At 41.9% G+C, this 16228-nt stretch overlaps 1 long non-coding RNA gene across 2 annotated transcripts in view; it reads right to left on the bottom strand.

Annotated features, from left to right (window-relative positions):
• LOC118238420 overlaps positions 1 to 4824 on the bottom strand; it is a 7749-nt gene extending 2925 nt beyond the window's left edge. For both annotated transcript variants that reach the window (XR_004768662.1, XR_004768663.1), the window contains exons 1-2: positions 4440 to 4824; positions 3494 to 3608 (exon numbers count right to left, since the gene is read on the bottom strand). This is a non-coding gene — a long non-coding RNA (uncharacterized LOC118238420). The remainder of the gene's footprint in view (positions 1 to 3493; positions 3609 to 4439) is intronic.
• Between the last annotated feature and the right edge of the window lie 11404 nt (positions 4825 to 16228).

Raw genomic sequence — 16228 nt, 5'->3', positions numbered from 1 at the left:
GGCTGAAGCCCCGACTGAGAAGTGTTAGTGGGATGCACTAAAGTGTCAGAGGTAAAAGAGGAGGAAGGTGGATCCGCTTGGATGCATTCTATACATGGCAAAAGGATTCACAGAAGGGATGGCTGTGAGGCAGAAGGGAGGAGTTGGAGAAATAATATGAATGAAGCCAGGTGTGCGCATGCATGCCTTTAGTCCTGCACCAGCAACACTGAGTTAGGAGGAGTACCATGAGTTCTGGACTACATAACAAAACCGTGTTTCAAGTGGGGGTGGGGGAGGAGGGAAGGGAGGGAGAGGGATGAAGGGAGAAGGAGGAAGGAAGAAAGAGAATGAATGAATGAATGAATGAATGAATGAATGAAAGAGCTCTGCCCTCCACCTGCTGCCTGAGAGCCTTCATCCAGTAGCTGTTCGAAACAGAAACAGGCACCCACAGCTAAGCACTGAACCATGCATACCCCTGGAATCCAGTTGTGGAGAGGGAGGAGAGATGAACAAAGGAGCCAAGAAGGTGCTGCAGAAACCTGCAGGAACAATTGACCTGACCTACTGAGAGCATGGAGACCCTAGTCGTAAAGCTGGGGAAACAGCATTGACCAAACCAAGCCCTCTGATTGTGGGTGCCAGCTAGGAGGCCAAAGGCAGTCTATGGAACCTCTAACAGTGGAGCCAGTCTTTATCCCTAGAGCACAAATGGACTTTGGGAGTCAATTCCTTATGAAGGGATACTATTGCAGCCAAGATACAGCAAGGAGGGCCTAGCCCCTCCCCCAAATGATATGAAAGACTTTGAAGGTCCCCTGTGGGGGGCCTCACTATCCCTGGGGAGGAGTTTGGGGATGGGTTGAGGGGATTAGTGGGGAACATGGGAGGACAGGATGGTGAAGGGATGGGAAGATGGATATGTAAATATGAGTAGTAATTAAAGAAAAACATGATGTGGAGGCTGGAGAGATGGCTCAGAGGTTAAGAGCATTGACTGTTCTTCCAGAGGTCCTGAGTTTAGTTCCCAGCAACCACATGGTGACTCACAACCATCTGTAATGAGGTCTGGTGGCATACATGTAGGCAGAATACTCTATACATAATAAATGAATAAATCTTAAAAGAAAAAAATGAAAAAAAGAAGGAAAGAAAGAAAAAGAGAAAAAGAAGAAAGCCTTTAACATCATGAATGTAAAGGCCAGTATCAAGACTCAATCAGCCAGCAGTCCAGCATCAATTTTAGTTCTACAAGGAAAATGAATGAGATCTAAAATACCCATAATGGACTTTCTGTTTTTGTTTGTTTGTTTTGTTGTTGTTTTTGTTTTCCTTTCTCACTGTTTGGGAGAGATCTGCTGGGAAGTAGTCCTAAGTGAGGCAGGCTTCTCAAAGGCATGCTAAGCTGTTTCTCCAAAAGGTAGGCTTCCCCATCCTTGACTAAGCAAAGGAAGAGAAAGAGGACCCTGGGAGAAACAGCCAGATCCTGCATCCTCTTGGTTGGCCTGTCTCGTTTTTTCTCCTCCATGACTCCATCCCCCAGAATGGGGCCGTCTTTGTAGCCCAGGGTGGCCTGTTACCACACCCAACACCTTATTTTAATAGCTTTTTGGTATTTTATATTTTAATGTATATTTTGAATTTATAAAGTGATTTGGATTCCAAAGACTGAAATTTTCTTCATTTAAATTTGCTCACACTCCCAGAAGCTGGCAGGGTTCCTGGATTCTGAAAAATCAAGATAAAATACCTTACCAAAAACATTTGGATACCAGCTTTTGCCAGTGGGGCATGTTTATGACACACCATCATATTTTACCCTATTATGAGATGGCATGCTTCAAGCTCCTTCTGGGTTTAAAATGAGGAGGAGAAGGGATAATTGATTCTTCCCAGCAATGCAACAAAATGTGCTTTATATGGCTTTATTTTGAAATCCTGAAATATATGATTACAAAGTAAATGTGAAGCAAGAATTTTTAGTGCGTATTTTAACTAAAAAAATTGTGAATCTGAAAGACTTCCTATCTTACTTTTACAACATTAAAACATTCTCTTATTTCCTAACACTATAGGAGTGTGGGTATGGTAGAGCTAGTAGGAAGATTTTTGTTTCTGTTGGTTCTGGAGTGAGGTGCTCACACACTAAAAATCAAGATGGTCTGAAATTTTCTGTGTAGCCCAGCCTGGCTTACAATTTGTGGCAATCTCCTGCCTCAGTATCTGAGGTGCTGGGATTACAGGTGTACAATGTCATGCCTGGGTTTTTATGTAGGGGCTGGGGATACGTCTCTGCTTCCCATGCTTTCTCAGCAAGCATTTTGCAGAATTTCAGCAACTGACCAACTCTGCCCCCAATTTTTTTCACTCTGAGTATGAGAATGAGGAACACATTTACATGCTATCTGGATTCCTGTAGCCCTGAGATGGAGGAGTGAGTGGCTGTCTCAGGTTGGTTTTCCTCTGAAGTGTTTTCCAGACCGTTCTGCACTCAGTGTTGTTTTATTTGCAGTTACATAATTATTTGCAGAAAAGCATCAAATTATAAACAATTATCCTCCACAAGGAAACATTCTCATCATACTATAGCAAGTCTTTTGATAACAAACAGAATAATAACTCAAAACAAGCTACCTTTTATCCTAAACCACCTCTACAGAGCAACAGTGACTGCTCTGTGAAGTCAGAAATGTGTTTGACCCTGAGTAGTGAGGACAGTCTAGGAGTCTGGCAAGAGAGAGAGCTGCAATGCCAAGGCCTTGGAGAGCAATGCTGTCTCTGCTTCCTTTGGATGGATTCTAAGTAAATTCACAGAAGAGTGTGGCAGATATGTGAGACTGAGCCCTCTTAGCCCTCACACACCAGAGAGAAGGGAGCAGCTGAGCTGAGAAACAACGTCTAAATAAGCTCCTAGAGCTGGATAATTCTTGCTTTTACCTGCAGCTGTGGCTAGATGCCAAGTTGGTTTGAGGCAACAATAGACATAGGATAGAGGAGGGGAAGTGTCTAGATCCCTCGAGGAGAGGATTCAAGATGAATATGAAAATTCCTGTTTCAGCAGGAGGACAAGACAAAGAATAGGTTAATTCAAAGTACTTTAAGCATTAGTGAAAGCATCAATCTAGTTTGATCTGTGTGTTAATGTCTAAAATTATTGTATTCTTTGATGGTAAAATGATAATTTGAACAAAGTGAACATTTCTTAATTTGAAAAAGCCTATAAGTTTAATATACATAACCTTCCTTGCAATTATATTTCATGTCATAGCCTTGTTTACACAAGGTATTCATAAACTGAAACACCGCAAAGATCAGGCAGGTAAACTGCAGGAGGTGAGCATAAAGACACGAGCATATATTACACAAATGATGGGGTGCCAAAGAATTCCTGGCTAGTCAAAATGAGGCTGAGAATGGGCTTGAACCACACCAGTTCTTACCACGAAGAAATGCAGAGCCAGTAATTGCTAGATTTTCTGATATTTCAAGTTAGTTCAAATGTAAAACCAACCAGCCACCTTTAATCCCAGCACTCAGGATGCAAAGGCAAGTGGATTTCCATGAGTTCAAGACCAGCCTCATCTATATTTAGAGTCTCAGGACAGCCTCCGTTATGTAGAGAGACCCTGTCTCAGAAAAGAAAAATAATCAACAAGCTGAAAATTCAAAACATGGCTGCTTGCTATCAATTTATTACTTTTTCTGATCATGTGATACATTGCCCCCTGGTGGAGAGTCCCTCCATCCTGGCTTTCGTTTTAAGGGATGAGGTGACAGCAAATTTCTCTGTGGCGACTTTGTATCAGGAAGACTGTCCTGCTGGGTGGGAGAACTGCCCACTTCCAATATCCGTGCCAATGCTTTCTCCGTTTGGCAGCAAAGACCAAAGTGAAATTCAACACTGATATGAAAAGAGACTATTCAAACACAGAAAAGAAATATTCAATACATATATATTTACATGCTAATTGGTACAATGCAGAATTATTGTAATGTATAAATTATCAAATAATCAGGGTGTATGTTGGGCACAGTTAAAGCAAAGAGTTCCAAAAAACACTGAATAATAGTCTTGGACTATTGTAGCTGCAGGGTTGAGCAGCTGGACCATGACTCACTCAGGCAGCTATCCAATTTCCTAACTGGTACTAAAAAAGACCTCAAATTCCATTTTCTCATCTGTAAAATATGGAGATAATAATACTACCTGTCTTGCAGGCTTAGAAGGGCACGTTGTCTTCCATATCTCTTGGGGGTGAGGGTTTCTTGGTTTTTTTTGTTGTTGTTTTTTTGTTTTTTTTTTGAGACAGGGTTTCTCTGTGTAGTACTGGCCATCCTGGAACTCACTTTGTAGACCAGGCTGGCCTTGGATTGAGGGGATCTGCCTTCCTTTTCCTCCTGTGTGCTAGGATTAAAAGTGTGTGCCATCACCTCCCACCCAGGTGGGGGTTTCTTACCCATGGATCCAGGTCTGGGTACATCAGGACAGGCAGGTAGGACTGGCTTATCTTCAGTGCACACCCTTGGCCCAGACTGGGTGTGTGCACTCTATGACTTCCTCATTCTCTCCTTCAGTGCTGATTTCTTTTTAATTTACCTTCCCATGTCTGGAGCCAAACACGTGAGAGTACAAGGCTTTTGCGACTGGTTTACCCACATTTAGAGCATATGAAAGTTGTGTCTGCTTAAAAGAAGCTTGGGTACCAACTGTTGGTGGAAAATTACAGGAGCCTATCAGAAAGAACTGTTGTTGAGGAGAATCTTTGCAGAGGGTGGAGTGTCGTTTTTTAAAATTCTTCTCTCAGATATTACATTTCAACCACAGTTTCCCCTCCTTCTTCTCCTCCCAGTCCCTCCCCTTACACCTCCCCTCTACCTCAGGTCCACTCCTCCTGATGGAAAGTGTCTTAACAGGCTCATATTTACTTTCTTTTTTTAATTTGGAAACTGAGTTCCAAACAGAATTTAAATACCGATTAGAGAATTACTGGGCCCATTAGTTTGTGTGTGTGTGTATATATTTTTGAAATGTCGTCTAATTAAAGATATCAGAGGCTGGGGAGATGGTTAAGAGCACTGGCTGCTCTTCCAGAGGACCCAGGTTCAATTCCCAGCACCCACATGGCAGCTCATAACAGTCTGTAGCTCCAGTTCTAGGTGATCTGACACCTTCACACATATATGCAGGCAAAACACCAATGCACATAAAATAAATAAATTATAAAAAATCATAAAAACATCCACTTTAATGTCTTCCATGTTTATATATGAGAATATAATGAAGAAAATGAGGCATTGATAAATATTAAGACCTGTTCAGTAAATATTAGAGAGAAGCAACATTTTGTTTGAAGAGAAGATGCAGTGTTGTATATTAATATCAGAAATGGAGTGAGATGATAAGAAGTAAAAATACTTTGTAAATAAACATATTAACACTTATATTTTCTAATCATTCAGCAGAAAAGCCTGGGTAGTTGTTCTAATGCTACTGACATTGGACAAGAGGTTAATAGATTCCTTGCTCCTGAACCATCTGCAAGTCCTACTCACTTTGAAAACTGCTCACACTGCCTTTTTTGTTTGCTTGTGTTTTGAGGTAGAGTTTAATGTATCCCAGACTAGCTTGGAACTGCTATGTAGCTGAGGATGACCTAGAACTCCTGATCCTCCTGTCTCCTGCCTCTACCTAGAGTCCTAGGATTAAAGGCATACACCCTGTTTATGTGGTGTTGGGGATGTAGTCCAGAGATTCACACATGCTAGCCAGGCATTGTATTAGCTGAGTGGCATCATCAGCCCTTCACACTAGTTTGTAGTTAGGCTTTGTGGGGGATGACTAGGCTACACACAGCATCTCCAAAGAGCAACATTAAGTAGATGCAGTAGAAATAGTGAGGAACAGTCAAGGAGGTAGAGAAGTTAGGTGGAGCCTGAGATGCTACTATATGGTCAATCAATCGTGACATTTAAAAGGCTATGCAAATATTTATAGCCACAGAGATGTCATAAAATCTTTGTAACAAAACATTCCCTGCACCCTAAAATGGTATCATGAGCAACACAGCACATATCCATCACATAAATGTGCCATTTTAATAAAAGGGGGAAAAGAGAAAGACACATGATCTTACACAGAAACTCCAAAGTTCTGGCTAATGTGTGTGGTCCAATGCAAATGAAGTCAAACCGTTGTTGAGAATGGAGGGGGTTCTTCCTCCTGATTTAGTCACAAGCAGGCTTTCTGTATCTTCCTGGAAATTTTTGAAACCATCCATATTCTCAGTGTTTTTGAAGGGAGAAATGTTTATGAAATGAGTTTATACAAGGCTGGCTGTGGTTCAGCTCCTGAAGAAGCAGACTGCTTCCCAACTCATGTCTGAAGGGCATTTCTGCCTGTTGGAGGAATGCATATCGGCCATCCAAACCCACTAGCCTCTCAATGGGAAAACAACATACAGAGATCCTCTACTGATGACTTTTAAATATATCTCAAACCATGACATATTTGCATTGCTAATGTACATGTGCATGGTAGAGAGAAATACATAGGGAAAGATATGCACACACTTTCATAGAACAAAAAGAAAATATTAGTACACTCAAAAAAGCTTTCTAAGTAGTTCTATGTGGAGAAAATAAGCAGGCCATGAGGAACAGGCTAGGAAGCAGCACTCCTCCATGGCCTCTGCCTCAACTCCTTTCTTCAGGTTCCTGCCCTGCCTTGAGTTTCTGCCCGACTGTCTTTGTACAGACTGTGATGTGGAACTGTACACTGAAATAAACCCTCTCCTCACAAAAAAAACACCACCTTATCGCAATTGCAAATATTCACAGAAATATTGACTACAATATTGACTACATTTCTGAGGCATAATGCAATCATGAGGTTGGGTTTCAAAATTCCTTCACTGACAGGAAGAATAGCTCAATGGAGATACAGTACCTTAGCTCAAGTGTGCGAAAACTTCCAATCACACAGAACTGTAAAGAGTCTTATTTCTTGTGCAAGCATGGACCTTCCAAAACCCTTCAGAGACCATTTTTTTCTGACTTGGGATTGTTTGTCCTAAAGGCATCTGCTGTCTTGTCCTTGAAGATTCATCTGCCGCTGTTCTGCCCACTCACCCAGCTGGTGCAATCTTCCTGAAGTCTATCCTATTGACTTGGCATTTTACTCACTGAGATGTTTCGTGTTCCCTACTACTTTGGAGAGTTCAGGCATCTGCTCTGAATCATTTACCCAAGTGTTTCATAAGAATGCTTTCAAGCCAACCCTGGGGTACCCTGCTGGGTGAGTCTCTTCATCAGCTCACAATGGAATGTTACAGTCAACATTTTGGCCTAAAGCCTGGTATGGAAAGGTTTCGGCTACCTGAAGAGACTGAATTTGTAAGCTTCTGGGGCAATACAACCAAATACCAGAACACTCTTAGTGCCTTTACCAACATCAAGGTCACAAAAAAGCAGGTGTGTATTTATTATATGATTTTAAAAAGCCACAGTCATTAAATATCTCCTCCCCTTTTAAGTCAAGGGAGACTTAAAGAGAACTTTTATTATGAAGAGTAAAAAGAAAACTCAGGTTTCCACAGAAAAGCAAATGAAGGACCAGATGCATCCGATGCTTTCAAGTTGGCAATGGAAGAGACAAAGAGGTTGTTTTTCTGATTCCATCCCACATGTTGGTTCTTGTTCATTGCATTAGTAACACACACAGGTGCACATTTATCTTTATCTCTGGTGTTTTTCAGCAATTCTTTATTCATTAAATATATCCCATGGTGAGTTTTGTTTGACCCTTTACAAAGTGTTTCCAGTGTCGGTTGGAGAGATGATTCAGCAAATAAGAGCACTTGTCTTGGAGAGGACCTGGGTTACATTCCTAGCCCCAACATGGTTCATACTCATCTCTAACTCCAGCTCCGGGAGATACCCTCTTCTAGCCTCCCCAGGCCCTGCACACACAGGGTGCTCTTACATACATGGAGACAAAATATTCATAAAGATAAAATAAATAAACCTTTCCCCAAAACATTAAGTGTTACAATTTCATTAGAATACCTAACACATTATTTAGCTATCATTTTTCCTTAATGAAATAGGTTTTCTGCCGATATTCTAGCTATCAGTGTTCTCTACCAATATGTTGAGTGTGTACATGATTTCAGTAGTGTTATGCAATGACAGATCCCACCATTAAAGCTTAGAAAGAAGTGAGTCTGTGCTGCCTCCTTTTTAATAATAATAATAATAATAATAATAATAATAATAATAATAATAATAAAAGAACTATGACAATAAGCCAAGAAAGAGAAGCAGGAGAGGCAGACATCTCTGAGAAGCCCCTGGAGAGGAATGTTCAAGGAAAGATGGTTGAGTCAAGAGTTACAGGGGCAGCAACAGAAAGTCTACAATAACCTTGATGAACATGTTTGAATGGAATAGTAAGAAAAGACACAGCTGTGCAGAGGGCCAGGAGCTAAGAAGAGAAGCAGAAACACAGATGCACAACATTCTCCCAAGAAGTTTGGCTTTAGACTCCAATGTTTAGAGGCTAGCCTGAAATCATTTTTTTAAGGCAATATGAATCTATTTGGAGGCTAAGGACTAAAGACGTAGGCACATATAACAGGACTGTGAAGAAAATGAAGGAGAAGAGGAGGGATCAGGAGAATGGCATAAGTGTGGAAAGACTATGTCTCAGACAGGGAACATGCATAGCAGAAGAAAGAGATGTAACTTTGAGGCGGCACATGTGGGAGCTGGCCTTTGTAGCTCTTGGCCTCCATATTTGAGCTCACAGGCAAGGTGATCAGCTGAATCGTTTTTGGAATGAGTGATTGTGAAGGCACCATGGAGACTAGAATATAGGATTCCCAAGGGAAGCCTTTCTTGAATTGTTGCAGAGGCACCTAGTTACAGCCTTTGGTAAGACATTTAATAAGTGTGATAAAATATGGGTGAAGTACTTTTAAGATCTTATTTTATAAACTGTTGGCTAATTAATTTTAGGAGAAGCTATGAGCATTTGCAACCATTTTATCAAATGTTTTTAATGCACAAGCTCAACACAAAGTCGTAAGTTCACCTAAAGAGTTAGGAGTTTGTTTTTTGCAGTTGGTTTTATAACTTGATTCATGTGATCCTTGAGTATGAACTTTAGATGGTAACATCATTTCCCTATGTCAAAAGGTTGGACAAGCCTGAAAGCAAGAAGCAATTACAGTTGTGCTTATCATGTTTAAACTGGATTGTAAAATATATTACATATAATATGCACATATTTACATAAATAAATAAATATATTTTATGTAGGTCTCTTACCAGTCCAGGATGGCCTTACCTGCATCTGCCTGCCCATCTCCCGAGCATTGGCCTTACATGTGCATTACCATCCTTGGTCCTGATGATGCCTGAACATCCTTTTGGAGTTCTTGATGCTCTGTGACATCTGTAAAGGCGAATTCTCATTGACACTTTGAAAGATGCCTCCCCCATCTTATACCATTCTCTTGAGTTCCCTGTGGGCCATTCTTTATTTTTGGACTTATTTTTTCATGTCCATAGGCTTTTCTTAGTGGCCTACTGTTTTAATTTTTCACCTTTTAATAAGCAATACTTATACTTAATGTTATTTTTTTCTGGAAATGAATAGCCTTCATATGGAAAATTTGTTGATTTTATTGTCCTCTCAGAGTGCTGAATTGTTCAGGATTTGTCTAGTGACAGGAGACAGACAGGAGAGAAGTCATAAGACTAGAGTCTTTGCTGCGAGTTCCCTCAGATCCCCTGCTGCCTCCCACAGTGTGACCCAACAGTCTCAGGAAGGAAGGAGAGAACAGGCCCAGATGCTTTATTGGGAACTCAGTCTTGGTCTCTACCACCAAGAGGCTAGGTATTTAGAAGCAACTGTTGTTACTAGCGGCCTCATCGTATGGCGGGCCATGTGCAGCCTCTATGTCAGTCATCATTACTCTTCATTAATGTAAGCTATTGTCACAGTTCTGAGATGACTAACATCAACCAGCTGAGGTGGCTACTGATGATTAGTATCAGCTGGCTGAGTCATTTTGTCTACTTGGTTACTAAGCACTTATTCATGGTAGATGCTATTTGCTGGGCATTAAACTATAAAAATATTTTCACACTTTGTGCCACTTACTATATACCCATACTCCATATTTTTCTAATCTTTTTTCTTTCCAGAGACCTAGTGAGAGGGCCCATTTGCTTTCTGCAGCACCCATACTAGGAGTTTAGAAAATGTGAACATACTTTGGAACTGGTTAGGTCTTTAATGGCAACAGTAATTTCCAAAATGCTTCTGGGATAGGCTACTGTTTTGACTTGTTATCTTTGTGGGCATCTGTCTCAATGGCTTGTTACTCTTTTACTATGAAGGCTTCCCTCCAGGGCCCCGGGAGCCTTTGTGGGATTAGCCCAAGTGCCACTTCAAAAACACTCCCAGGATCTGGAGAAGGCTCACAGAGTATATCCCTGAATCCAGCAGGCCAGCTATGAGTGAAAGGCTAGCTGACTCATTTGCTTCCTGGCCTGTAGGCTCCTATCTTAGCCACTTTTCCTGTTGCTGTTGTGCTAACATACCCTGAAAGAAAAAAGCAACTTAAAGGGGAGGGTTTATTCTGGCTTCTAGTTCAAGGGTAAAGACTAGCATGGAGGTGAAGTCAAGGCACTGGGAGCTTCAGGCAACTTGTGATGCTGCATCTACATCTGAGAACAGAAAGCAGTGAGTCCCAGTATACAGCTTCCAGTCTGCATTTTATATAGTCCAACATTCTCACAGGGAATGGTCCCGCCAATGTTTCACCCTCTCTTTATTTATTCTTGTGTCTATCACTTCATGTATCTCCATCCCATTCATTAGCCCGTCCCTTCCTATCTACTTTCTGCCCTTGCAAACCCCCCCCCACACACACAAATAAAATAAAGTAAAATTTAAGGGAAAAGAAAAAAGAGAAAGAAAACACATCAATCTCATCATGGAAGCTGTTGTGTGACACAGTGAGTCACATGGTCTACTCTTTTATCCATATATTTTTACTTGCAAGTGTTCATTGCAGAGAGTCATCTGGTTTGAGGCCTCTGGTTTCTGCTACACTATCAATGCTGGGCCCTCACTGGGGCTCCTCTTGGATATCCTGTTATTGTCCTGTGTTGTGGAAATCCTGCAGCTTTGGGTCTGCAGGACCGGTCTCCTTACAGATCTGCTTCAGCAGATCACAGATGGGGGGTAGATGTTGGGTCCCCCCATTGTTAAGAAGAGTTTCCCAATCAATCTAATCAAGACAGTCCCCCACAGACATCCCAGAGGCCCATCTCCAGGGTAATTTTAAATCCTGTCATATTGACAATTAACTCTAACCAAACTACCTCCAAACTAATGGAGAGTAAGATGGTATCTGGACATCCATGTTAATTCTGCTTTTTTTCTGTTTTCTTAATTACTTGTAAGCACCATTCACTACCACATGTCTCAAATACCTGCCCCAAGTCACTGTATTTCCATAGCATTCATCTTACTAAGATATTTCCCTAGGTCACCATGATGGAAGTTGTTGGCAACTGAGTGTCTACTACCTTGTACTATATAGATACTGTTCATGTTCATGCCAACACAGATGAAGCCTCATCTGCCAGATGGGCATATGAGCTGATTCCAAACTTATTTTATTACCTGTTTTCTCAGTCTGTTCTCAGTATCACTTGTGGTACTTTGGTTTCCTTGAGATTTGGGCTTCATCCTGGATAGCAGGAGGGAAACAAAGGACTTGTTAAGACAATCCTTGTGAGGACAGGAAACAGAACCAGTGGAGAGATGGGGCTGGAGAGATGGTTCAGAGGTTGAGAGGGCTTGCTGCTCATTCACAGGGTCAGAGTTCCAATTCTGGTGTCCTTGCCAAGGGGCTCAAGTCACCTGGAACTGCTGCTCAGGGGATCTGACACCTTCTTTCCACCCTGTGGCTAAATACAAATGTGCACATAACTACACTCTGACACACACATCTACATAAAGAAAAAAAACTTAAAGATTCTAGAGACAAGGGAGTGATCAAACTGGAAACTCAAGTCAGACCACCATTTTGCTTAACAGGATCCTCTGGAATTGAAATGATTGAACAGGAAAGCTCCTTAAGCAGAAAGGTCAACAACCCAAAATAGCTTCCGGAAATCCCTAAAACTGACACTGACCAGATATGCTAGGCCCCTCTGCCAGAGTAAGCTATACATGCTGAGAGCCCCTAATTAATTATGAAAGTTTGGCCTTTAGCTTAGGCTTATTTTTAACTCTCATAATGTAAATTAACCCATATTTTTATTAATCTATGTTCTACCACGTGGTTTTTTACCTCTTTCCCATTCTGTGTGTCCCACTTGTTCCTTGTCTCTCTCACACCTAGATTCATCTCTTATTTCCTCTCTCCTGCCTGGAAGTCCTGCTTATACCTCTTGCCTTGGACGTTCAGCTCTTTATTAAACCAGTCAAGAGCAATATATCTCATACAATGTACAAACATCCTACAACACCTCTCAGAGAAGCCAAGCTGCAAAGAAGGCTTGGGCCAGACCAGCTGCCTAGAAGAAACAGAAACCAGCCAAGCTGCCTGGAAGAGGCTTAGAACAACTAAATCACTTAGAAGGACAATGTCCCATCTACTGAGTTGCTGCAGGCTGTGCAGTGAACTCCAGATTTCACAGCGTTTGTGAGATGATACTCATGCTGGGATGGGCATTGAAGATGCAGCCGTCTTTGAGTCATTTCTGCTCCTGCGACTAACCCTTCACCCAATAAAACTCATTGGTTCACCAAGTGGACTTTGGTGGTATCTGTATTTTGGTCTATTGTGGGTGCCTATCTGGAACGAGTAGACCTGTGTGTTGTGTTTCCCTGGAGAAAGGTTTGTCACACAACACTGAGTGAGTAAGAGGCACATAGGGAAAGTTGGTATTTTAGTTTTATTTCTGTTGTTGTGATAAAAGCATTTTGAGCAAAAGCAGCATAGGGGAGGAAAGGGTTTATCTGGCTCATAATTCTGGGTGAAGTAGTGAAGCAGAATAAGAGACTAATTACTAAGTATCAATTATTTAGTGATTTGCTTAAGGCTTATCTGTACTGCCTATTTGCTAGGCATGATTTCACCTGAAACAGAGTGACCTGGAGAAATAGCTGATACAGTGGGTCATTGCCCTTAACAACCTATTGACTAACATGAAGGCTTCTGTAAAATCCTGCTTGCTTGCCCACCCCCCATTGTGGTTTTAGAGTATAAAATGAGAATAGGAACTGGGCCTGGGACCAGGGCCCTATGGGAGCTGTCCTGGCTTTGATTCTCCAGTGAATACAACTCCTCTGTCCCATTCTCACTGGTGTCAGAGTGAATACTATAGAAAATTCCCACACTATACAGTTTGTCATTGAAAGGAGCCCAGGTGGGAACTTGAAGGCAGGTCTACTCACCATTCCACACAGTATGATCTCTATCAGAGAACTCACTTCACACCCAAAGAAGCACAGTAGGAAGAACGGAGGATGCAACTTGCTGTTGGGCAGGCTCATGCTCATCTAGTTTCTTTACATAGCTCAGGTTCACCCACATAGGGAATGGTACCACCCACAGTGAGGCGAAACATCTTACATCAATCAAAAATCAAGACAATCCCCCATAGACATGACACGCTACAGGTCAGCGTGACATAGGATATTCCTCAGTTGAGATTTTCTTCCAAGATAGCTCCAGGTTGTGTCAAATAAAAGCTAACCAGGACAGCTGCTGAGCAGCTTAGGCTTGGGTTAGTCCTAAGAGAGTTTAGCAAAGTCCTGAAGTCTAAGTTTCCTTTCAAAGAAATCCTGTGCTTTTCAGAGCAACTGCCTTAATATACCTGCATTGCTCAGCAGGTGTCTGGAAGCAGCTCAAAGACGATGTGTATTTGGGTCAAATGCCCTGGTATTTGATCACAGTGGTGCCAGAGTTGGAGATCTGAGAGGTGCACCGCAGAGAATAGCTGGAGATAGTGAGGAAGAGCGAAATTTCCTGTGAAGGAAAAAGAAACAGATAACATATACAGAAGGAACACAATGAGCTTCCGTGAAATGAACTGCACCCTCTTTAGCTTTGATTGACCTGGCAGGGATTCCCTGCTGGCTGACTGAAAGATGGTGAAACAGCATGGGTCTACCACATGAAGCTAACATCCACAAGGATGCATATGCTGCAAAGTCCCCAAGGGACAAGAGGCATGAGAACGTCTCTGCTGAGTCAGATCAGAGAGAATTTTTCACACACCAAGTCTGGTTTATCTTCCAGTGTCCCAGAGTCAGTGCTATACAGGGGTTGGCCACCAAGGCCTTTTTGGATACATTGATGCCTATCTGAACTGAGAAGACTGACTCTGTATTATCCAAACATGGAGTTTATGATTTTGGAGGAAGTCACATCTATTTTGAGAAATCGTCACTGCATTATTTATTGTATAGCAAAATAACCGGAGCCCAATTTGTAATTACGGTTTTGAGGGGATGAGTTATAAAACAGTGAAAATCTGCTTTCATTGAGGATGCAAATGCATTTGTATGGATTGTATCTGCTGGGAAGATGGCTCTTCTCCAAACGTGGAGTTAATCTTCAGCCTGTCTGAAATTATTATTACATGGTGACTTGGTGTTGGCTTATGTGAGCACCCATAAAGGGGCAGCTGGGATGGTAGCAACTTTTGTAGAAAAGATTTGGAGGGAAGAGAGAGACTCTAACGCAGGGGTTCTCAACCTGTAAGTCATGACCCCCTTGGCAAACCTCTAGCTCCAAAAATATTTACATTACAATTCATAACAGTAGCAAATTTACAGTTACAAAGGAGCAATGAAATAATTTTATGGTTGGGGAGTCACCACAACATGAGGAACTTTATTAAAGGGTTGCAGCATTAGGAAGGGTGAGAATCACAGCTCTAGAGCATAGTGGAATGGATTTTCTTGAACTAGGTCTTTCTGCTGTTGTTCTAAAATAAATAATCGAGCTCTGGAAATATAATATTTTTCAGGCCTCAGCTGATGTGTATGTCGGTTTGTCTGTCATCTGTCTGTCTGTGTGCTCACCCATGTATGTATGTGTGCAGAGGCCAGAGGTCAAACTTGGGTGTCTTCCTCCATTTCGCTGCCTTAATTCTCAAGATTGCAACCTTGTGCACAGATTTAACTACAATGACTAGTAGGAGATCTGTCTCCCTACCCTTACCCGCCCCCCTCCATGCTGGGTGTTATAGATCTTCACTGCCATGCTCAGCTTTTATATGGATGATGGTTATCCAAACTCAGGTCCTGCAAGTAAATGTAAACATTCAGCAAGCATTTTACTAACTGGGCCATCTCCTTAGCCATTGGGCTATTACTGTTTCTATTTTGAATACCTAAGTAGTTATCAAATTCCTAAAATGCCAAGCACTGTTTCCTTGATTCAAAATATGTTAGTGAAAACAAAAAAGTCCCTGCTCTTCTGAGCTTATGTTTTGTTCCATGATGGTATAATACTGAAAAAAGTTCCTCCTTGGTTAGGAAATAGGACCAGGAGAGAATTTCTTCTATCTTGACTACACCATGGCCTCACGCCTAAGAAAGAATAATGTGTCTGAGAGAACTCTCTGTGGGGACATGAGAGAGGGTGCCATGTTAGCACATTGGAGGCCAACTCAAGACCTGTCCCTGATCACTCCTCTGGAAGGCCTTGGTGTGTGAACTCTAAGAACTGCTATGTCTGATATAAGTTCATGAATATCAGACAAGATCCCTGTGTTATTTGCTAAACAACCAAACAAGGCTGATAAGGACAGAGCATGGCCTCAGGAGCCAGGGTCAGAGTCCAGTGAAGGATCTGGGACCTCCATGATGGTGAAGAGTGACAGACAGCAGTAAAATCCTGCCCTAAGAAGTGCATCACAGCCCTCAGCAGCAGAGTCATCACACGGGAGAGGCATCAGGCGGAGATGTTGCTCTGGAATAAAAAAAAAAAAAAAAGCCCTATCTGGGAATTACCAAAGATTCTTAGGAAACAGCTCAGTAAAAGCTAAGCTTACTGCAGTGGGTGGAAGAGAAGCCTGGGAGGGCTACTGCTAAACAAAAAGGACAAAGAATGAGTTCCAGGCTGGAAAAGGTTGGGACTTCTGGGTTTTTCCACTTCGGAGTGCTTCAAGGAGCATCACAGATAATGTTTTTGTGCCAATTCTAAGGAAG

The sequence above is a fragment of the Cricetulus griseus genome, chromosome 2 (assembly GCF_003668045.3).
Source record: "Cricetulus griseus strain 17A/GY chromosome 2, alternate assembly CriGri-PICRH-1.0, whole genome shotgun sequence".
NCBI classification, from domain to species: Eukaryota; Metazoa; Chordata; class Mammalia; order Rodentia; family Cricetidae; genus Cricetulus; species Cricetulus griseus.
This window is presented reverse-complemented; position numbering and strand designations above follow the sequence as displayed.